Here is a 24,920-nt window from a genome sequence, read left to right on the forward strand (position 1 = left end):
TCAATGAATGTGAACTTCAAGCTTGCCAAAATTGGGATGGGGTGTATCAGATGCAGGGCTAGAGCATGGGGACAGAGTTGCTGTCCATCACAGGCTTTGGGAGGAGCGACAAGACTCTAACACTTACTTCATTGCCACATGAAGAGCAGGCAGCTGAGAAAAGGTGTCCAAAGGACTTAAAAAAATGATGGCTAAGGTCTATATCCTCTTCCAGAGGTCAAGTTATATGATCAAAGCTGGCTTACTCTCCTACCAGTCATGGCAGCTTAGGCAGTAGAAGACAGTCCTCATGATCAGCAGCTTCAGTACCTGCTTGAGACCTATAAGGAGGAAAACGGTGGGATTACAACAGAGTTATACTCAGGCCCTTTACACAGGACCATATCTTCATCGCCAGAAGGGAGCCAGGCAGCAGCATAACACAACCCACGCACCATTCACACCATTAAACTGCTCTTATGGTGGGCCTGAACATCTGATTAAACATTCACCAGGCTGAGCTCCAGCCTCACCCTGGAAAGAAGCCACCAGCACATCACACCAGCATTGCAAGATTTACAAGGAGCAGATGAAGTCGGGTCCTACAATAGTTCATTATAATTAACAAAGCTGGAATTGCACTGGGCTTTGAGCTGTATATCAATGCTAAATATCTCATTACCAGCGTAAAATATTTATGTCTCATGGTCTTTATCACAAATGCAGGCTCGCAGTTAGTGCGTCCTGGTCCAGAAGATGAATTCCAAGGAGAAAATGAACCGCTTGGATTAAAAGGCTGGCAGCCCCGCAGGATAAAATTCCTTACTGCACATGACCCCAGTGATGGCGGGAGAAAAGACAGCAATGAATGTACAGCCTGGGGCTGCAGAATTATGGTCCATGTAGGCTAACACTCTCCACTTTTCCCCCTCGCTGTCTCCTTAGGGCCAGATCAATCCCTGGGCTGTCACAGCTGATGGCAATTTGTGCTTTTACATCATCGAGGGCTGACAGGTGCTTCTGGGTCCAGCTTCAGCAGCGGTGGCAATTGCTGGTGCACACGTGTCCATGCGTCTGAAGACTTTCTCTGCAGCGCAGCCTGCTCTCGCTCCACCCTGAGTGTCTTGGGGGATTTCCAAGCATTGAGGGGGAGAAATAGGACCTATTTGCTTTTTCCCTTGAGCACCCCAGAGGGGTGGGAGGCTGCTGCACCCAGGAGCTTTGGTGAGCTCCCTTTGGGTTTCCTTTTCTCTCTCCACTGGAAAGGATGCACCTCTGCAAGCACAGCCTTCCTCTGGTCACATCAGCACCCCGTGCGCCCATCCCCAGCTAGGGCAAGGCTTCAGAGCCACTATGGCCGCATGCAAAGGAGAAGTAAAAGTTAATCTTTGTTGCTCTTTTTAATCTTTCCTCTGGAGAACAAGGGTCAAGTCCTGGGCAAAGGCTGTAACTCGTTTTTGTTGGCTCAGCAGTGCTTCACTGAGGACTTGACTAATTTGGAGGTGTGAATACCGCGCTGGGACTTGGAAGAGCTGCTTCCCTCCCTGCCACAGCCTATCTGTGCATCTAGGTAAGTCCCCATAGGCTTGACTCCCTTCCCCTTCTGCACATAGAGGCAAATGAACATCCTTGTTTCTTGCCTACGCCTGGCCTGTTGGTGTGGGGCTGAGCAGGTACTGCCTTGTACTCTGCACTTGTACTCTGAACTTGTGTTCAGCGACAGGAGCTGGCGAGCCCTGATCTCCACTGGGACCTCTGGGCTCCACTCTAGTATGAATAAACAATTTTCCTCTCTACTGCCTGTTACTCTAAATTTGTAAATAATTCCTAGACTCACTACGAAGGTCAGGCATGAAGGCTTAGCCACCCCAGAAACCCAGAAGTGCAGCACGCTGGCATGAGTCTTAATACAGGGAGTGAGCAGAGAAGCCCCAGTTCCTCCACCCAACGAGCAGAGATGTGCTGGGATGGTGTCCCACTGTCCCCATTCCACTCCAGCCTGCAGGTCCCCCTGCACCTTGCACAGTTAATGCTAAACCCATGGCCTTGCAGGGAACTAACGTGCTGGCTGGGACAGGGTGCACGCTGGGAATCGGCCAAGGAGGGAGGAAAGAGGATTGCCAGCGGGTTTTAGCCATATCAGCTTCCATTAGTGGGAGTAGTGGTGCGATGGATCCCGACCCGGCTGGAGGAAGGTAAGGTGGATGGACTGCTTTGCCCACGCCAGCTTTCACAAGTGAGGTGCTAAACTGTTCACCTCAGCAGCATTCAGTTTCCAAAAGCTGGTATAGCTGTTGCCAACATACTCCAAAAAATGGGGCAATTATTTAAATTCCAATTAGTGGGTGAACGGTTTTTGACAGAGGGAAATTGGGAGCGGGGAGGCACATTTTGTATACTTGGGACATTTATTTGGGAGATTAGCACCTCCTGGTAAATAGGTATTAACTAAAATCTGTCTGAATTATGCTTCTAATTACTATTTCATTTGCAGTGGTGTTGTATTTATTACAATAAGCTTCTTGTGTATTTATTGTATTATGTATTGGAGTGAGACTCTGGATGCTGAATGTATGCGCTAAACGCGAGGGCTCATAAGCATTACAGTGAGTATAACTGCAAAACCCTTGATAGGAGTCAAGTCATTTTATTCAAACCTTGGAACATTTCTCTTGCATTAAATGCAAGAAATATTGCAGGTGCCCACCTTCATTCCCATCTTCACATGTATTGCTCAGTCATCTTTGGTTTTTATTTCTCTCATTTTTTAGCCTATTGCCCAAAATGCCAATCCTAACTTTTTTCCCCGATAATCTCTCTCTATTGGAGGTATGATTAGTAGCCAGATCACCCTGTGCTTTTGCTGGAAGTCCTGGAGGTATTGCTTTGCTATTTTTTGAGGGGGACTTTCCCCTCCATTTTCGGCAGGCTGTATCAATCCACATTTCTGGGCTTGATTGCTGTTTTTTACAGTGAAGGCAACCTGCAAAGTGACCCAAGAAACAGCTGTGGATGGAGATCTCGCTCTAAGGAGCCCATTCCAGATTTCATGCTATAATATATTGAGTCTTTACACAAACTTCAGAGAGCCAGGACGGCTATAAATCGTAGTTAGACGATGGTGCATTTAATGTTTCTCATAAACATATAAAGTTTGTCTCCAGAAAGCTATAATGAAGGAAAGCAGATTGAAGACAGGAAGTGTCTCGTTAGCATGTGATGGAAATGTTAATCAGGAGTCTTTAAGGAGGATGTAATTAATTCCCCACACACACTGCTGTGTGAGGTTCTTGGGGCCAATCAGGAAGCCAAGGGCAAATCAGGTGGAGGTGGGGGAAGGTTATTCTGCTATGGGAGAGGGGCTGCTTGGGCTGCTCTGGGTGTTTTCCCCCTTTTTATGGGTATTGTGGTTGGCCTGGAGCAAGGACCTGCCTGAACCCTGGCCTTGGTTCCTGGACACAGGTAAGCCATGTCATTGATTTCCACTTCCTCGTCAGAGCGTTGGAGGTATTTGTACACGCTCAGTTGGCAAAGCTGTGCAACAGATACTGATAAAACAAGTAAATAATTTGAAAGCTCTTACTAAGCCAAGTTCTGCTGAATACCTGGTGTTCCCTCTTCTCTTCTGAGTCTGTCTCACAGCTGCTCTTACATCTGTATTTTGTTTTGCTTGTGTGCTCTGCCCTGTATTGACTGGAGTCTCTCTGGGTCAGAGTCTCTGATCTTGTTCATGAAATGCAAACTGAGCTTGGGGTGCTATAGAAATGTCTTATAACAGTAATAATTGTCTGTGGCATTGACTCCTATTCCTATGGTGCGTGCTCTAAGCTTTGATCACAACGAATGCCAAGCTCCCTGTGCTACAGGCAGTGGTGCCTCTGATGAACAGCAGTGGCTGAGCTGTGCATGCATGTGTACCTCTCCAGGAATACGCATAGCTTCCTCTGGAAAGCAGCTCTGCTACATGCATGGAAAGCAGAATGAGGATTTTGTTCCTCCTGGGGAGTGGGTAGAGTAGCGCTGTCTGGTTTCGGTTGTGATCCTGGAGGAAAGCTGCAAATGCATGCAGATGCTCCAGAGATCTCAGCTAGAGCCTCTCTTGGTCTGGGCAGCCTCTTTCAGAGTCTGAGCTAAAAGGTTGCTATGTTTTTCTTCAAATGAGGTTCATGTATTTCTATTTCTAGTCCAATCAAAGCAGAGCTTCAACTTTTATGCTGAAAATAGTCACTGTGGTTTTAAATATCCCTCTGTACGGAACCTCTTGCATTTTTCCAGTGCAAAGGGCTTTCCATCTGAATGGAAATAAAAGTTTATTCCCTTGGACTTAAGCACTTCTGTTAGTTATCACTTCTGGTTTGGATCCAAATTTCATCCTTGTTATTGCACTCCTCACACTGTGCCTGAGGCCTCGGCACTATAACAGAAGAAAAATTCCTGGTCCCTGGGGATCTCTATTGACTATGACTCTTCCAACATCTGGGACTCTCCCACACCAACAGATTTGCAAGTATAGAGAGACTTTATTTTACTGGCTAATATTGCAGAAACAAATAAAACATGCAAACCAGTGAGACTGTAAACCAAACCCATTAAACCTGATTATTGTCAATTTGTGCCTAGTACCTGCGGCTTGTAGAAGGTTCTTGCCTGTGGTTAACTAGCAATTGTTGTTGTTTATGTGTTTATTAGCTTGTACCCAACATATGCTTAATAGCTCTTCTGCTCATTTTTTTTAGCTGTGATTTTAATCTGTTTTTGTAAGATATTGTGGCCACAGCAGTTGCAAACTGTCTCTTCCCTGCAAGGTCTACTGACCTTTTTGTAAGAGGTCCCTTCTGTGTCAGGTTTTGAACTTTTGTCCTCCTCTCCAGCATTGCTTTTGACTGATGAACTGCAAGGAGGAACACAATAGTGATGAAAATGCCTACAACAAGAAGTCCTGGCTCAGGGCTGGTCAAGGTGGGACCAAGGCCAGACCTGCTGGAGCAGGCTGCTAGATCCAAGCATGACCTGGGCAACAGGAGAAAATATTCCAGTTGATGCTTTCCCCATGGGAGAAGACAAATTTGGGGTTGTTTTTAAACTGGTTTTTCAAGCACCTGAAATTATTTGTACGATAACTTTGGATGTGGGACCCCACATGAGAAGACATGCCCTTCAAGGATGATCTGTGAGGATTTCAGATACCGTTTCCTTGAGGTGATTGCCTGAAACACATGTGCAGCTGCCACCTATGCCTAGACCCCTTGGTTGGGGACCCTGGTGTTTGCAGAGATCTCTTTCGGTAGAGAAAGGCTTAAGGGTTTGCCAGAAGCTGTCTGTTTTCTGACAACTCTGATAGTGGGAATACCTTCATTTCAGCACGTGGGTTCTTGACTCTGCTCTTAAGTCAGGGATCAGTGGTCTTCCCCTGGCCTGCCCAGCCAAACCTGGGAGGTCCCAAACCTCTCCTGTAGCAAGACTTTCATGGCAATTGCAATAGCTGCTCTCTTCTTAACTAGAAAACAAGTGTTTCTGCTCACGTTTTAAACTGAGTCAGTAAGAAATGCAAACTATTACTTCAGTGCTCGCCTTTCTCTTACGGGGCTGCAGGAGTGTTACCTTTGCTTAGCTGGTAGAATAGATATATTCCATAACTCTTTAGGGAATTAATATTCATGTTATTAACTTTAACATATTGCTCTCAGTTCCACATCTTTTTGGTTTAACAAGCAATTGCAGGCTGAAAATGATGAGCTTGGTTGAAAATGCTGCACCTCTCTTTGGGGTCTGGGGACTGAGTTTTACCAATTAAATTGGAAATATGTTTGAACTGCACAGTGGAAAATCAACATCCAAATTAGTAGCATGTAAGATTAAAAATTCTATGGTAGGAGGACATCACTGGAGACCAGTGTAGCCCCCACATCAAGGAGGCTGTCTGGGGGAGCTGGTTTTGCTCCCTTTGCATAACGTCTGTCCTTGGGGAAGCTCATGGCTCTGACGGAGCCAGAGCATCATTCCTGGACAGTGCTGCAGCCAGTGTAACTCTGGAGGAGACACTCTTCCATGGCCTTGGTGCAATGGGACCACAGAGGGTCTCTGCAGGGGGTCAGGTGCAGGTGGACAGAAATAGCAAGCCCCCAGCATCTCTGGCCAATATTTGCAGTCAATCCTGATTTGGGGGTTTTGTTTGATATTTTTTTCCAAGCAAGAATGTCTTAGGAGAGATGTCCCACAGATGTGAGTCCCATGGCTCTGCAAGGCCCAAAGGTCCAACTCCTCACTTTGTTATGGGGTAGCTGAAGGTTTCTGCCAGAAGCATTCCCAAAAAACCATCCAATTCTGGGCTTTCTAGCCTTCCAATTGTATAGGTGTCTTCATGCCTCCTGTCCACTGCTGAAATATGATGTGTGACATGCTGGGAATAGTCTTTAAACCAATGAAGTGAGGATTAGAACAAACTCTCCCATACTTATCTTGGAAGATACCAAGGTTCAGGTGCTCCTTTACTGCCAGCTCAACTCCTCCTCCCTCCCCAGGAATGATTGCCTCTTTGAAGGCTGTTCTGCCCATCAGGAGAGAAAAATATACCTCTATAGCCTTCCTTCTCTGAGGTTATTTGCTAATGTGTTTACGTTTTTCAGCCCTCTGTCCCTGTACGGACTTCTTTTCATGAATGCAGTACAAAGTTAAGCTCATCAGGGAAAGCTGCAGCAACATCAGTTTATTTATTAGAATGGGCAGCAATAATCAATAATAGATGACTTGAACAAAGTTTAAAGCTTTTTTAATGAGTAACTTATCAGGAACTTGCTTCTGGAACATATTTGTTGGGAGTTTTTACCTTAATCCTGAGCAGTGGCTGCCTTTTTAACCTCTGGAAAGTACTCAGAGTGATTTGAGTGTGATATGAACACCTGAGAGACACCATTTCTTATTTCAATTAAAAAAAAATCTTTAATTGAAGCACCCCATTAGCCTTTGTAGTAAAGGTGGGTTTGCTTTGCCCTGGGTTATTGCGTGGCACCAAATTTCACAGCTAAAGGCCACGTTGCATTTTTAAAATGTTTTTCCATCTGTGAGTATGGATCTGTTACTCCTTCAGTGTCCAGGCGTCAGTACTGCTGTGAGCTCTTCTGTCCTGCCTCTGCTAACCTTGAATGACTTTCACTTCTGAAGCTGATACACCCAGTCCCTTCTGTCTCACCACCCATATGTATGCAATTGCATAAATAAAGAAATAATAAGCCTCCACACCATTAAATTCAGGGAACTGATGCGTTTCAAATGCAGAAAACAGAAGCAACTGAAAGTCTTGCTAATTTTTACACTAATTTACACCAGAGGGAATAAGAAGTCTCTTAAATCAGATGCTAATTTTGTTTACTTAACTTCCTAGTCAGCACAATGACCTTTCATCCACGAGTAGGAACAAATTAGTGCAGAAGTTCTTTGTGGGAGACAGGAGAACTTGCCTCAACCTGATACTGAATAATACCCAATTAAATCTACTTCTAAACAACTCTGCCTTCCCTCCTAGAAGGAAGTCTCAGATAAAAGAACAAAATGATATGCCTTTTATTTGCCACTTTACAAAATCTCTCCACGTAATGCAAACAACCCTAACCCTAGTGTGTCTGATACAGGATTTGCAACGCGCTCGGTTATTGGTAAGAGGATAAGAAGCTTATTGCCGTTTATCGGGGGAGGATAAAAGATCCCCTGTTCCCCTTGCTGGGAGGGGAATGGATTTCCATGTTTATCAACAATCAGTGGAAAGTGAGTGGGAAGGAGGTATTTGGGTAACAAAGCTGTAAACACCCACCCCCCCCAAAAAAAAGTCTTTCTGGTAGGTGGCAGAAGGGAGTTCTTTGTATTTGGTAATGGGATAAGAGACATTGAGGATGCTCTTTGGTGGGATAAGGAGCTTACGCTGAAGTGGAAATGCTTTTTGGTATCAATACAGAGATCCAGAGGCCTCCTGATGATTAGGAGGCAGCGAAGCGGCTACCTGGGTATTTGCGAAGGGAACAGGAGGACTCTGGATGTGGCAATAGCTCTGAAGTGTATGTGGCCGTGGTGGTGAGTGACTGGCCACTTGCAGCTCTTCATGCTTGGGCAGATGTTTCACCACAGGCTGTGGATGGGGAACCACCTGAGAACCTTCAGCCAGTGAGTCACAGCTGGAGGAAAGCAAATGAGATGGCAGATGCCAGTTGTGCCTTTGGTCACCGCAGATGTGGCAGTGCTGGATGGGGGACAGTGCCTTCGATCTCGGGGCATACAGGGCTTGAAAGATATTCAAGATATAAGCATTTCCAGCACCATCCCTTCTGCCACATCATGCTCTGTCCAGACCACAAGGTCTCTTCTCCAAGGACAACCGAGCAGTTTGTGCTCAGCCTGGGAGATGGTGATGAGGCAGGAGGAAAAGCAGAAATCCAGACCCGCACCATACATTCAAAGGGATGCCTGTCCTTTCTTCGCTCTGGCGGCAACGTTTCATTTCCTTAGCCGTGCTTTCATTGTCGAGTTGATGTAAATTTAATATCCTTGGGTTATAATGACAGAAAACCAAACAATTTCCAGGCATTTGTCACACAGTAAATGAAAGAGACAATGCGGCGGCGGGCAGAACATTTGATTCACTGAGCTGTAAAGGCAGCTGCCAGCAACACCACGTTCAAGTGCTTGTCGGGAAGAAAATTGAGCAAAGCAGCGGTGGGAGGAGGAGGAGGAGGAGGAGGAGAGTGCCATGGTGAGCCCTGACACCACTTGGTGCACCAGGTGCTGAGACACCGCAGTGGCTGGGTGGGCATCGGAGGAGGTTAAAAGTCAGAGGTATCTAAACTTTAAATCTGAGGCACAAGTCTTGTTTAAAATAGGCTCCTTTTATGGCTGGAGGCTCGCAGGCGTATTTTAGATAGAAATGGCTTTCTGCTGCAGCTGGAGGGGAGGCGGGGTGACCTCTAGGCCACCCCCTGTGCTGTGTTGGTGGCACGCCATGTCCTGAACATCTCCAGCACCAGCTCTCCTGTTGCAGCTGCCATTTCCTGCGTAAGTTGTGGCGTGCGCCTGGTTTGCGAGGAGCCATGAAACTGCGACGGGGTGCCTGTGAACAGTCTGCCTGCCGCGCTCGGGTCAGCAGGAAGACTTTGGTTTTTCTTCTCCAAATGCAGGCTGGGGTCCATTGCTCAGGCTGGGCCAGATGTGGGGCTGGTAGGATCTCCTCCACTCAGCTGTGGCTCATGCTTCTGTGTTGAGGCACACCTGGAGTGAAACCCCATTGAACCTCCTTCACAGATGTGTCAAACTGCTCTTCTGTCCTTCTTGCATGTGGCTAGAAGCAATAATTTAGATTTTTTTTAATTTATTTATTTTTATTTTTTCAAAGACATGGAAGATATTAGCTACGCAGTCCTAGAGGCACTTGACAAGAGCAGACATCTAATTCCTCTCTTACCTCTTTTGTAAATCTCCACCAAGGAGTCACAGCCACTGTTGCATCCATCTCTGACAACTGAAGCATCCTCTGCGGGTCTCCTCTCCTCCCACGAGCCACGAGAGGACCCTGAGCACAGACCCAATGGCCAGGCCAGCTCCTACCTTCCCTTCAGAGTGGCTTTATTGATGAGCATGTATATCATCATAGCAGTACAATTCCTCTAGCTGTGTTTTGGTTTTTTTTTTTTTTGAAGGCATAAATGAGACAAGGCTTGTGAGGAAGTTAATGTGGTTTTGTGGTTTTTTTAACCTGCTAATGCCGCTGAGGGGAAGGAAAAGCAGCTATCCAGCATACAAACCTTTCTTCAGACATGGAGTGCTGTGCAGAGGAGACTGTGCCACCTGTTCCCAAAACTTCCCAGGTTTAGTGCTTTGTATGAATCTTAGACCTGTACCTGGTGACTGCCTCCAGCTAAAACATGCCAGGAAACTTCAGAGAAAAACAGTAAGAGAAAGAGATCCTTTCTTTCCTTTCCTTTTCAATCAGCTGTTTAACCAAGTAACTCTTTTTTTTTTTTTTTTTTTTTAGATTGAGCAAAGACTTTCAAGGTAGTAATGGCTCTCCCTGAAAGGAAAAAAAGAAAAATAGACTGCCATAACTTTTTTTTTTTAAAGTCAGTTTTCACACGCTTGTTAGTTTTTGGCAGCTTCACAGTCTGTCACTTAAATTAATTTTTCAGAGGTAGCCACTAATTGTCTTTATTTTCTGGAGACCCTGGGGTGCAGTGTCTCAGAGCTGAGCGCTCTGCAACCAGAAGCAACTTGAGTTTTCCAACAAAATAGGTTTAGGCTAGCTTGTGACTTAGCAAAAAGAAACTACAGACACAAGTGCAGCATGAGAGCCAGTTTCAGCTTTTGGGTAATCCCATCAGTTCCTGCAAAACAAAACTGGGCTTAAATCAGCCGTGGTGAGGAGGAGTGAACTTGCCCTTAAGCTTCTGGCAGAGCAGTGTGAGCAAAATGTGGGATCTTGTACTAAGCATGTTTTACTATAGATGTCATGCTGCATGGCTCCTGTTTGGTCCCAGCTGGTGAGTCCCACTGCCAGGGGATCTGTCCCACTCTCTGGAAGCTGCTTCTCCCATTGGGACCTGGGGACCATGAGCTGGGCTACAGAGAGATTATTTTGCCACCAGCACTAGCTAATCCTCCTGTATTTCCATCTCCTCTCTCTGGTGTCTGGCTGAAGAGCTTGGGAGCCGTCTGTCCATGCACTGCACAGGTTGCTAAGTTTCTTCCTTGGAGAAATGTCCACTTAATCCTCCCTGTTGCAGCAGGGCCAAGAAGTCAGCACAGCCCAGCGCCGCTGCCAGCTTGCGGTGCGTGGCAGTCCTCAGCCCGACGGGTTCATCCTGGAGGGTTAAATCCATATTCATGGCTCTGCCTCCCACCACGCTGAGGTACGGGACTTGGGCTGCCTCCCTCGCAGGCGGGAAGGCCAGCACCACGTTCCGCGGATCCAGATCCAGCGCTCGGGCCTTTTCAGATAAGGATTTAGGTTTGGGCTTCTCTCCAGTTGGGTACAGGCAACAGATTCATGTCTTGCTTATCCTCCCCTTGACAAACCCTCCAGCTCGGAGGATAAGCTCCAAGCCTGACTAGTTATCGAAGGGATCCAGATGCCAGCTAGCCGAGTGCGCGTTCTGCCAAGCGTTGCGCTTCGGCCTCTCCAAAGGATTGCAGAGCGGAGTGGCGGTTGTGGAACTGCTCCGGAAGGGCTGCCAGCAAACCAGGCTGCCAGTGCATTTATTTATCGGTGGTGGAAACTATTGGACTAAGTCTATTGAGGTGCACAAGTTATTTTCTTCATGGGTATTGCTCTATGAATTGGGTGTGGTTGTTTATTTTTTTGAGCTGTTGGCTTTCAGCAGGACAGAGAAAGAGGACGGAAAGTTCGGTGTTCCCTCTGAACTCGGTTCCGGGTTGCTGCATGCCAAAGTTTTGTGGTAAAACACCCCCAAATCTCCAGGTTTTGGTCTCCACGCTAGGGCCTGAGGAGCCACGGTGGGATGTGTGCTGGTCTGTGAGGAGCTCAGTGCAGGGTGAAACAAGGTGCAGGAACCTGCCGCCCCTGAGCGGGAGAGGGAAGCACATTGTATTGCTTCTCACAAGAACTAAGAGCGATGTTTTGTGGTTTATTTATTTTCCCTCCTGCAGATGCTTGCAAGGGCCATGGTTCAGCCTCCCCTCTGTGCCTGCAGCCTCTCCACCGCCCCCCAGGAGCGTGACCAGCTGTGGGTCCAAACCCTGCTCGCCCCGGGCACGCGTTGCCCACCCAAAATAAGTCACCGCGACCCCCCTGAGGCAGCCACTGTCCCAACCACACACCCCGTGGCGAGAGGCTGCTGCAAGGCTCTCCCTGCCCTCGTGCCCGCGGGGGAGTTCTTGTACCCCCTTTCCAGATGAATCTTTCTCTCTGGAGCTTAACTCCAGCAAAGGAGTGATTTGCTCTTACAGCCTGTTAATGAATTTCTGAAATAAGGAATTAATTACCGTCTGTCTAAATTAGAGTTGTCCTATCCTTTGAGATCCATCTTTTTGATTCTAATTAATTTTAAAAATTACTTTTAGAGTCTTCAGTAGAGATTCTAATTTATTTTACTCTAATATTATTTCTCTGATAAGCAATTTAATTTTTAGATCAGAATCCGCCTAATCTCAAATTTGTCACACAAACTTTGCTCTCTAAGATACTGTTTACAGCTTTTTGGAGATGATAGATCATGATGCACAAATCATTCTTTCTTCTTTTTCCTTTTTAAACACCTGAATATGCGTGTTCAAAGGAGATTAATTGAAACCCTTCACTGTGTTATGTTTAGGAAAGATCCTTAATATTTTAGAACCAAAAACAAATATTAGTTATAAAGCTTTTCTAATTGCAGTTTTTCATGGAGAAAAATGCATGTCTAATTTGCTTTTTTTAAAAAAGAACATTTGCTTTATGGGTATTTGCTAGGGTTTGACAGTTATTTAACTGGCTGTTTTTATTAACTCATGTTCTCAGCATCAAGTGCAATGGCAGCTGGGGAAAATTCAAATATCAATTTTATGTTCTTATCAAAGCTGCCATCCCGCAGGCCGCAATAAACTGCGTAGAAAACTTCACTCTGACTCCTGAATTTGTCCTGCTTGAGTTTTGGACTTTAGATTATCTTTTTTTCTTTTCTTTTTTTTAATTTTTTTTATTGTGGGGATTGCACCAACTCAGCTGAGACTGCAGCTCCCGACGTACGGAGTGCTTCCTCCCCAAATAGAAAAGGCTGTGGAGGGCAGGGCTCAGCCAGACGGTGCTTCTCGTCCTCTGCTGGGCATCAGTGCCAACACGGGGCCGTGGTGAGGACAAGGATGGGTGTATTTGTGAGGCTTGGAGGTCAGGGAAGGGCAGCTGGTATGAAAGGCTGGGTCTCCATCATGATGGATGGTGTGTAGGCACAGAGTCCTCTCCTCAGCAGAGGAAAGGACTGACCAGGGTAAAAGGTTTAGCAGATACTTGCAGCCTTTCCCTCACTATAGGCATTTACTTTTTTCTCCCTGTCAAACATGCTTGAAATTTGGTAGAAGGTTTAAAAATATCTTAGCAAGAGACAGAGACATCCTGAAGTATTACAATGTCTACCAAAAATCTAGCAAGCAAAGCCCTAGAGAGTCCTGGAAGTCTCTTTCTGGTGACCTCAGGGGAATTTGGATTCTCCTAGTAGGTCTTATTTGTGGAGAAGACCTCTGCTGCCAAGTACCCTGCTCAGCTACTTCTCTGCAGTCCCTCCATGGCCCACCCTGGGGTACGATACAGACCATTTTTGGCCCTGGCATGTGTTGAGGAGCACTAGTGCAGGAAGCAGACACAGTTGCTTGGCTCTGCATCTGCTCGGTGTGTAGGGCGTCCTGTAAGAACCTAACTTCCTACATTTGTATGCAAGCTCGGAAAGAAACTCCTTAGTCATTTTGGACAATTTTATATTATAGTTTGTTTGGGTTCTTAAGCTCCTTCTATTTGTATTTTTTAATTCCCACCTGTGTGTGGTATGGATCTTGGATTCTAAGAATCCCAGATGCTTAGCAGATGGTTAGCTTGAAAAAAATAATCAAAGAGGCAGCAAAATTCTGTGTTCATGAGCTCCTATTTATTTCAATCTGGTGTTTTGCCTCACAACAAGACTAATAAGCAATTACTCTAGCATCTCAAATGCTTATGCAGTGTAAATGCATCTGTCAACCAGATTCAACATCATCAATAAAGCTGCCAAAGCTGTTCATAATTCAATGATATATGCTTTGAGTATCTTTTTTTAATATAATTTAAAGATTGCAGTCCTATGATTCTGACATTATTTTCTATGTGTTTAAAATACCTCCAGCTGGAAAGATCCATGCATGCCTCACATAATCACCTCTGCCTGTGTGGACCACTAGAAATGGTGCCATTTGGCTTGCGTGCCAGCCTTACTTTCCGGCTAGTCTCTGCCAGGGCTCCCACAAGGGCTCCTGCGGCTGCAGGAGTCTTCCTGGGATTTGCAGCATTTCTCTCTCATTTCTCTCCTCCTTTCTCTCCTGGTGAAATTCACCCCTGTGCAGAACTTCATCGAAGTGCTATAAGCCTTAGGTGCTGTGCATGAAGGGAACTTGTTAACAGGGAAGGTGTACTCTGCAATACCCTGGGGGAATTGGGTTTGGTTTTTTTTTTTTTTTTAAAATCTTTTAATACCAGATGTTGGGAAACAGGCTGATGTGAACAGCCTTTATGTGTATATACACATATCTTAATTGCTTTTCTGGATTGCAACCCAACTTGACAGAGATATCTCAAAAATGTTTTCATTAATGCATATGAACAAATCATGGTGGCATATCTGCAAACTGGTGTCTTGCCTTAGCTTTAAAACTGCTTAATGCTAGAATCAGCACAGACATTGAGAGTCCCCCATGCTGCCCTCCCGCAACCTCCTTCCTTCACTCAGTACCTTGCTGCATGCCCTCAAACATCACATATTTTTGTACCCCATCAATGCTTGTGGAAACAGAGTCATGCTGCAGAAAGACAGAATGTTTGTTCCTTGGCTGAAGAGCGAGCAGCCCCGCAAGCTCAGCTGCTCATTAGATCCAACTGTGTCCATGTGGGAAAGGCATTTATGGATGTCCCAGTTGCAGAAAAAGTCTCAATCGGATCTTGCAGTTTGTCTGAAGACATGAATCCATGGGAGATGGTCCTTCGTTAGCGTCAGTGCTGGTGGGGCAATGCTTTCAACCTAGGGCATCGTGTTGAGAAAATAAGGAGCATTTTGTATGGCAAGTGTCAGTCTGTCCAGTTGGTCCCCACTGGTGTGGGGGGACCAAGACCTGCCCGGCATCCTAACTTTGACACCCATCTGCTGCCGCAGCAGGTAACTTGTACTTACCCATTGGCCTTGCCCAGAGACCACGGCGATGCTGAGCTCCTGTCATGCCAAGCACCATGCGGACCCGTGCGAAGATAAGCATCATCCTCCTCTGTGCTAATGCTTGTACCAACATGAACTAACAGGTGGAGAAACGCAGGGGGTGGAGGGGGCCCGTTACTGCCGGCACGCTTTCGGGCGGGCTGGCTGTGAGCACAACCGGTAGCTGTGCACAGCCAAATCATTAGCAATTGTCCTGGTTTGCCACCTGCCTACCCATTATTTTCTGATGGTGCTCATCCAGTTGGGGGGTTTCAGCATCTAGAGGATGGTAGGCTCTCGCTCCTGGGTGAAACGAGGAGGGGGCATCCACTTAGCTTTGCCAAAAGGCCTCCCTGGGCAGCGCCGTGCCCCGCTTGCTGCATGAAGGATTTTGCACGCTGCTCGTGCCACGTCTGGAGGAGCTGGAGAGCGACAGTTTAACTCCCCGTCCCAGCGGTGCTGCGTGCCCACTGCTGGGCGTGATGCCCAGCAGCTCTTGGGGCCGGCGCCAGCGAGGCCGGTAATTACTGCTGAGCAGGGTTTGTCACACTCGTGTCTTGGGGCTGTTCCTGCGTCCCCTCCTGGTGCTGAGCTTTCCAGCCCCCGTACCCAGAGCCACCTGGCAGCCGGCATCTCGCCAGGTCTGGATGGACCCAGCTCCACTTTCCACGTAGGTCTTCCCTCTGAGGGACAGAACCAAACTTTTTGTCACTGTATAATGGGATTATTGTCACTGTCTTGTTTACCAGCTTTCCTTCAGATGTCTGTGCATGGTGGTTTGCTGTCAGGGTGCTCTCAACTCTTATTTTTCCAAGTGTGGTGCACATGTTTTCCAGCTTCAAGCAGAGCAGCTAATCAATTGCAAGAAAGTGATGCTCACTGGAGTTTGGCTCCTTCTTATCTCTGCTACCAAATTCCCACAGACCCTCTTGGCCATAGGCTTTTATTGCAGCTCTGAGGAGGGATTGACTGTTCCTCCCATCAGGATCATTTTATATGAGTCGAAGTCCTCTGTTCGCTTTGCACACTGAGTATGCTAATTTACTCTGCCTCTGTTTTCTAGCTACCCGCTGGTACGAGTTTCTCTTTCTTTTGGTTTGCATTGTGCCTTATGCCAGAGTTAATGGAATACAGATTTCTGAGCAAAGAGAGATCCCAATGATTTTTTAATATTTTTTTTTTAAAATCTCTGTGTGAATAAGAATCTGAGTCTATCAATGCAGGAGGCAATCCTGCACAGTTTAATTTCTCTGCTCTCTCAACTGTGTCAGTTCCTGAAGGGACCAAAAAAAAAAAAAAAGTTAAAGCAACACGCTAGGAGCAGTAGTCCAAGGTTAGGGAAAAAAAAAAAAAAAGGTGTTTTGAAATTGGCTCTTCAGAAAAGAGATGTCTCAACTTCAGGCAAGACAGACCAGGGAGGGTGAGAGGGTCCGAAGGGGGAAGGCTTGGTGCAGGACACCTGCGTCGCTCCTGTCCAGGGATGATGCTCTGTGCAGTCCTGGCTGTATTGCACATGCACTACAGGACATGATAGTTGTCCGTGTGTCTGTCCTCCTGACCAGAAACCTCAGTCAAGGGCTGAGCCTGTTTGACTCCAGTCCCTGACCTGCGTATTCGAAAGGTTTCTGGGGAGGACCATGTCTCTCCCTTGGCCCTCTGCCATGCCAAAAGCCTGCAGGCAAAGAGGAGGAGGTCAGGGCAGGTTTTAATGTCACCACCGCTGCAGAGGTGGTTGTGGGGTTTACCTGGGAATGATGGGGCCGTCTGATGCACAGCTGCATTATCCTTGTTGCCAGCCCTGTAGAGTTTCCCTTTTTTGAGAGATTTTTGAAGTGACTGCATGCTAGCATTTTCCCATGTCAACAGAAAGACATCCTGGCTGAGGTTTATGCTAAAGTGAACGTATTTTGTCCTAATGTTAATTCCTTCACTGGCCCTCAGGAACGAGCCAGATTGCTTTCACTGACCTTAGTTCGGTTTTGGGTTTTTCATTCCTAGATTCTCCAAAAATTAAGTGCTCATCTGATGAATGCTGGGAAGAGTCTGCTGGATTGCATGTGTCTCGGCACTGGGCTGGTTTTTGGGGGTGAGTTTTTTTTGTCTGTTTCCCTGACATTTTGTAAACGGTTCCCATCACTGCTGGAGACAAGTCCTCCTGCTCCTACATGCACCCATGTTTGAACTGGTCCTTTGGAGTCTTCAGTAAAAATAGACTTAAAATCTAAGTTTGCCAGGAGCATCCTCTGCCTCGCTCTGTGGAAGCAGTGGAGTTGAAGGCTTACCAAAACACCAGCCATAAACAGTGAATCTAGACTTTTACCATCATGAGGAATTACAGGATCACTTTGGCTTGCATATTTTAACACAGGAGATCACATTGCATAATTTTACTCCATTTCATGCTTTCACAGCTAAGAATTTTTTTAAGACCATGGAATAAGTGAAAAAGTGAAGGTGGCTTCCCCCTCCCAGCAAGCTCTGTTCAGCTGAGCCCTCAGCTGTTAAACCCAGCCTGGTTTTATAGCCAAGAGGTACAAGGGAAAAAGACGACAGAAAAATTTAAAAAGCTTTATGAAGTATTTTACAGAAGAGTGATGTGGCATATATAGGCTGGTTAACAGTGTGGTGTAAGTGTTTTACTGGCTCTTGTAAGCGATGCAATCACCACACAAGCTCACGCTAACAAAACCTTTAATTGATACCGTATTGCTATGGCGTCTTGAGCCAAGTCCTGTTGCCATCACTCATGCGACTGGTCCCCGGGGAGCTGGTGGGGCTTTGTGAGGAGGGACCCAAGCCAAGGTCCCGAGAGGCTTCCACAGCTATGCACCGGCACTGGGCAAGCTACTGGGCATGGTGGGCTGAGCAGGTCCCCCACCCCATAATTGGTGCAGCTTCATTTTTCCCCAGGCAGGAATATGCTCTTGCTCTCTTTCATAAGACAGTGACTCTTTGCGTTGAGACAAAGCTCATGATTTCTGTAGAAATATCAAGTCAAGTAGGCTTAGAGGCCGCAGGTCTGGTGGAGGAGCTGCGTCAAGGGTTATGGCCATGCAGTACCGAGGGTGGCCACTCACTGCAGCACAGGATGGCCCAAGCCTTTGAAGGGCAGAGGGTGTATGTAGAGTAGAGAAGCTCCAGGGTTCACCTCTCTGTGCAGGAGAGTGTGGAGGTGGCTGGTGAGACTCCACTCCTGGTCTCGCTGAGGCTCCTGCTGGGAGGTCTCCCAGGGGACACGTCTGCAGGTAGGGCACTGCTGACAAACTCCAGCAGGAGCTGCCAAATCACTCCTGAAAAGTGGAGCCCGGAGGGAAAACCAGCACAATGCAAGACGCCTTGAGGGTCCATGGCGAGCAGATCATTACAAAGCTTCTCTGGTCGCATAAAATTTTCATGATGTTTTTCAGTTTCCCCATGTCAAGACTCAGTGTAAATTCTGCACTGTTTGTGGAGGTTACCAGGCCAGCTCACTTCATATTGATCGTTCTCTCTGCATCATCATCAGCTGTAACTAAAAACAATCAAGGAGCAGCTGCATGCAAGCCCGCATTCAAGCGGACATAAATACAAATATCCTTCCTGTTCTGCAGGCTGAATTCCATCAAACAAATTGGTTTTGGGGTGGAAGTTAGCCCTGTTTCTGCTTAAAGTCACATTTTTCCAGCAGAAGAGGTAAAAATGTCAGGTTGCGGGACCATATGCATCTCTGCCTTTACACCAACAAAAAACAATCAGACTCCAATCAAAACTTGTCCCCTGTTATCTTGACAGTTGCTGACGATGATGGATTGAGACAGGTTTAGAAGATCAAATGCGAGACAATCTGTACTGCATTTCAAACCACCTTAGGCTTTTAAGTGCCAGTGTGACATCTGGTGGACTCAATAACACGAACCGCACTTAAACACCTCCGCTGTCCCCATCAACCCTTACTTACCATTGTTATAAATTAATAGCTTCCCCCAACATATTTTAACTTATTATCCCACATATGCATTTTGTTTGCTGCTCCGTTAGGGATAGGCCATTGAGTGAAATTATAACTGCATGGTGCTTTTTTTTTTCTTTAACCACTGGTGGCTTGCTATTTTTTTATTATCTTTTCTGCCTGGAGGAGTTTTAGAACAAAGTAACTTTTAAAATCACAGTATTTCTTTAATGCAATGTCTGGAGATAAGTTTATTGTGCTTTTACGGGATATAAGTAAAGACATTTCTTAAATATATTCCCAGCTACAAAAAAAAAAAAGAACCCTGCCGTTGCTTTAGGCAAGCAGAATACTGGTGGAGACTGTCAGAGCACCAGTGTGTACCACAGGCAAGACTGGTTTGGGATGGACCAATCTCTTTCTCCATTTTTTTCATGCCTTGAGGGCAGGAGAATGTGGGGAGGGCTGCGGGACCTGTGAGTTTGACACTGAGCTGCAAGGGGATGCTCTTGTATCTGTTTGCCAAATGGTACCTTGGGACCACAATGAGGATTTCACAGCCAGTGATACTGGAGGGAAATGATGAGCAAATGGGCTCAGATTGTGCTCAGGGGAAGTGGAGAACTTGCCTCTCCCGTTCACAGCAAGATCAGTGCACAATGGGCTTATTTAATTTCATATTACATGACTGCTGGAGAATGCGTAATTTGCTGTGATGACTTGAGGCAAAGCAGGTTGGTTTTTCACGTCTTTTGACATCATTTTTCAAGGCTGCCAACATCACTTGCTGCCTTGAGGGCTAGCACGGTTCAGCACTCGGATACCTGCCCATGCCCATACCTCCCCTGCCGTGGGAGCGTGGGGTGCTCGCCCCAGGTCAAACCGCAGCCGGGGTAGGAGGAGGGGGCAGAGGATGGACGTGGCACCCCTAACATTGCTGCAGAGCTGGGCAAAGTGTCAGGGTGTGATTTCTCCGAGTTGTGCCGGCCCTGTGCAGCGCAGAGATCTTAATGAAGCCTTAACGAACCGCTGCTTCAGTGCGCTTCTCCCTGATGAACCACGAGCGGATGGAGGAGGCTGCGGGGATGGGGTGGCTCCTGCGCTTCCCGGTATCTCTAACGAACCACCTTGTCTCTTCTAACCCCTAGAAAGTTTGTTTCTATATATACATCATCTTTATATAGTGTAAAGATTTTTCCCTGTCAACTGAGATATGCTGCGGAGGTGTGATGAAAGGCTCAGCCTCACCTAGTTAGTTTATACAGCCCATCTCCACCCAGAAATCACGGCTGAAGTTCTTGTATCCCCACCTTCCCCTTCACCCGTGGAGGGTGGGACATACACCAGCTAGCATATATGTCTTTTTTTGTCCTTTTTTTTTTTTTTTTTTCCCCCCTTACATCTTTATATCTGCCCTGGTGGGTGCCTGAGCGGCTGCCAGGGTTAGTGGGTGGGTGGGTGCATCCCCAGCATGCAGGGAGAGAGGAAAACGCAGCGTTGCGGCCTGAGCTCAGCTCAGGGGTGGGATGGGAAGAGAAGGAAATCCAGCCCTGTGCCTTTCCACAAAACCTTTCTGCCCCCACGTGAAGCCCCATGGCTCTGGGAACGCGCCGTATTTCTTCCTGCTGAGCAGAAGGGGAGACTGTAAAGAGTGAGACGTGGCCTGTAGGCAGTTAAAATTTTCCACTTTTCTGAGCATTAATATCATGATTACACTGTCTAAATAACGTCCAGGCTCTGGCCGCTGTATTACCTATCCTAAGCATGATTTACCACGGTAATAAATTAGCCCCTAAGCCAAAGAATCAAAAATAATTGGCCTTATATCTTGGTCCCCATTTTATCATGTTCCTTTTTCCTTTCCACATGTCCTCTTTCTCTCCCCCTTATTCATTCTCTGACATTTTTTTTTCCCCTTTATTCCTTCTCAGGGGCCACTTTCCGATTCTTTTCCACTCCTCATGCTCTTCTTGGGATTAACAGACCTGGTTTCTTTTCCTGCCTTTTCTCCTCCAGCTGTTTCAAGCTGCTGTGCCCACGAGCGGTGCTGCAGCCCCGGCCCGCAGAGTGGGAAGTTTCGCCCTGGACCCAGTGCTGGCCATAGCCCGTCTTGGGGGGCTGGGGGAGAAACCCCCTGCCCACTGTGACTGCTGAGGTCCTGTGTGAGGGAGGTGATGGAGGTGCTGAGGGCCACGCTGCGGTGGAGGTCAGTAAGGACGTCAGTGTTGCAGCTGCATTTTAAATGGACTTTAAAATGAAGTACGCGTCTTATTGCTCTAAAATAACAGCAGATGACCTCCAAGCATGAAATACAGCGGGGGGTGGGGGTGGTTTTGATGGCCTGTGATTTTTTTTTTTGCTTTTTTTGTGTGGTTCTGCTTCGTGCGTTTAACCCGAAGGCTTTTGACACAATGCTTAGCAGCATGACTATCCTTAGTCATTTGACCTTCCGGTGTCACCAGCTCTTACCATATCCCCACTGCGCAGCAAGCCATCTGCTCCCAGTGTAACCGGCCAAGGAGTCGGGCATCCAGCCCTTGGGCAGGAGAAGGTGAAGGGGTTTGTGCTGGGGGAGAGGTGGATTAACAAGGGCGGATCTGGCAAAAAGGCTCAAAGCCTCGGTCAACGTGGCCTTTGGGGTTTGGCCCTATGAGATGCTCTGAAAGCTGTGGCAGCACAAAAGATGTGAGCAGGAGTGGCTAATACAGGCTTTATTTATCTCTAGCAGTGAGAAAGAATGGGCTTAAAAATGCAAGTGTGGATGCATATGTGTGTGTATAGGTACAGGTAGCAGGAGGGATGGAGCGAGCGAGCCTCCGAGGAGGAGGAGACGGTATGTGCCACCTGAGCTCCGTCGCTGCGGGTGTGTTTGGCAATGGTGAACTCCTCTGGGCTCACCATCAACGCCGTCTGTACGTGTCGCACTGAAGGCAGCAGCTCTGAGACGGTTTATTCAACAGCAGAGTATAAATGGGAACAACTTGACTGCTCTTGCTGTTTAGCTGCTCCGAGCAATCCCAGCTAGAACAGCTTGAAGGAGTAGAGGGTTGGGTTTGGTGTTTTTTTTTTTGCTTTCCTTTAAATAAATGGGCATTTTCTTTTTTTCTTTTTTCTCTTTTTTTTTTTTTTTTGAGCTGCTAATGTTCGTTTTGCGTGCAGGCACGCGATGCCATTCCTGTTTGAGAATGCACACAGTGGAGTGCAAAAATAAAGATTGCATCTCATGCATAATGCATGCCCCAGCAACCCGCTTCAACAAATTACCCAAGTAGATTCCTCCGACGGGGCTGGGGGGAAGGAGGGGAAAAAAAAAAATATTGTAACAAATATCTTTCTAAGGAAATGACAAGATAAACACATAAAAAATAGGCATGCAGAGCTTTTCTCAAGAGGGGTCAATTCAAAAATTAAAGATAAAGGTTAGGTGGTTGCCGAGTGCAGAGCAGCAGATCTGAACCCAGGATGCGGCAGGGGCAGCAGCGGGTCCCGTAGCCCCTGGATGGATGGGGAGAGCCCAGAGCTGCCTGCAGAGGTGTCTGAGGGCTTGATTTTGCGTTGTCGGGAACTTACTAGAGGAGTGAATTCCTGGGTAGATAGCTAGGGAAAGGGGTTACTTGGTTTATTTATCGCTTTCGATTTGCTGGTTTGCAAGGACGTGTTGCAGCTCTGGGCTGATGCTTGAAGCTAGATTTTGTGTTGCTTCTCTGGAGACAGGAGCAAGCTGTGCAAAATATAGATTTTTCTGTCTGGGAGGATGGTGAGGAGGGGGACAGACCGGTGGGAACGGGCCACTAAAGTGACCTGAAATCTTTCTTGTTTCCTTGGTGTCACCAGGCCAGGAGCAGCCTTGGCTTCCCCAGCTGTTGCCAGTTGCTGCTTTGCAGCCTGGAGAAGCAGAGGATGCAGCGTCTCCTCCTTGCAAGGGGGATTTTCTGCAAACAGATGCTACAGCCTTTTTCCCCTCTGCAAAAAGGCATAAAGTAAGTGACCGAGCTCCTTCCCCATGCGTGCATGCTTCGCCCCCTGCTAAATCTGAATTATTCGCTGCAGGACGGCAGGGGAGGCAGCAGCCCACCGCCCTTCTCCGAGAGCGTTTCCCTCTGGAGCGATGCACCGTGGTCGGTGCATAGTGTGAAACCCAGGCGCTGAGCTGGGGGGGTCAGCGTCAAACTTTGCAGTGGAGAAAAATGGCATTTTAGGAGCAGATGGGGTTGGTTTGGTTTGCTTTTGCTTCACCCTGGAGGACGTGGGGTTGGCCCATAAACTCAGCAGCAGGGTCACTGAAGGGAGCAGAGGCAGGCGGTTTGGTGCTGGGCTGCCTGCAGCACCCTGCCGAGGACGGGGCACCCTTGGGTGCTTTCCCCTCTGGAAGCCAAAGCCTGTTGGAGGGAGTCTGGGGGGTTTTGCCTCGAGGGGAGCGGCACCGCAGGCAAAGGGCAGCACCAAAACTTCAGCGGGCACTGCATGCGCTGATCATTGCACCTTGACAGTAACGCCAGCGGCCTCTGGATCGTTGTGATTCGATGTAGGGCACGCTTTAAGGCTGTTTGGGACTGGGTCTGTTGGTGGCCGGTTTTTTTCATTTGAGCAATAAAAAGTCAGTAAGCCCAGGCTCCAAATCTCATCTTTTTAATGTCATTCACACTAACGAGCCCAGGCCCGATCCGGCCAGGTGTGTTTGGGTTTATTTCAGTTTCCCGCAAACAGGAGATGGACGAGACGAGCGGGAGCAGGTACGTGCTGGGCTCTGCGCAGCTTCGGCCAAGGCGGCTCCCAAAGCTGCGGTCCCGCTTCTCTGCCAGCACAACTTGCTTTTGCCATCTAGTGGCTGTCCCCGAGAGGCTCAAAAATGGACCTGGGGAGCCAAGGGGGAGACGGACGAGGTCAGGAAGGGAAAGCGGAGGCAGAAATGTGGGGGGGGGGGGGTATCAGTGCTATTCAAGCAGCTTTTTTTTTTTCCAAGTCGTTACAGACACAAAAATGAGACCAGCGTGCCAGGCTTTGCAGAGCGCGCTGCTGAGGCACAAAGGTTAGCGCTGGAGTTACCAACCTGCGAGTCCCGGCCAGAGCAGAGCAACCCCGGTGCGATGCTGCCTGCGACACGGCTCTGCTCGGCTGCAAGCGTTTGCAGTGGCCAGAGGCCAAAAGCCTTCCAGCAGTGGCAAAACCCGCACCCCGAGGTGCAAATCGCTGCGCGCAGCTGCCTGAAGGGCTCGCTGGGGTGCCACAAAGGGCTTTAATACGTGTAGTAGCGTGGGCTCATTTGCTCTGGGCTGGTTTGCCCTCGCTGATGATCTTGCTCACAGCAAAACCACGCAGCTGCTTCCAGGTTCGTGCTTTAACCCACAGCCCACGCCCCCCCCGGGCTCGGGGTACCCCCGGCTTCACACAGCTTGTGTCTGTGGGTGGCTGGGGGGTCAGGCTTTGGCTGCTTTTAAATCGGGGTTTTGGTGTCAATAGAGTATCAAAGCATTGCCACTTTCTTTTTATATTTTTCTTCCCATATTGTCGTTTCTGTTGAATTTGGAAGTGATGACAGGATTCGCTGTCTAGTTCAGGAGTGTTTAAAATAAACCCAAAATGTGACGAGGGCGCGTTCCCCTTTGCTCAGCTTCTCGGGACATGGGTGGCGGTGAGGCTCTGCCCCGTCCCCACGTTAACCCTGTGCCCCAGGACCCCCTGAGGACCCATCCTCTCTGCCCCGGCAGACGGCATCCTGCAAAGCCTCACCAGCTCCCTCGTAAAAATGGACCTGGCAGCTTTTGTCGAGATTAAAATACCACACAGATCTGCTGCGCTTTTGTTTTTAAACGCTTGAATGCATTAGCATTGATTTATTTTTAATACAACCAACCACCTGTGATTTTTGAATGTTATTTCTATTTGTTCTCTTTGCAGAAGTAATTATAACGTTGTTCTTAAGCTGCGGCCACAGCCTCCCAGCCATGCTGCCGTGCCTGGGTGGTGGAACTGGTGTGGCTCTGTACCACGCTGCTCAGCCCCCAATGCCACCAAATATTTCCTTTATGCCGTGCTCCTATGTAGCTGCACCTGTTGTAAGGGGCCTAAAGAGAAGGATAAAGCCTTTTCTTTCCTCTTTTTTAATTTCT

Source organism: Grus americana, chromosome 20, assembly GCF_028858705.1.
Source record: "Grus americana isolate bGruAme1 chromosome 20, bGruAme1.mat, whole genome shotgun sequence".
In the NCBI taxonomy this organism is placed as follows: Eukaryota; Metazoa; Chordata; class Aves; order Gruiformes; family Gruidae; genus Grus; species Grus americana.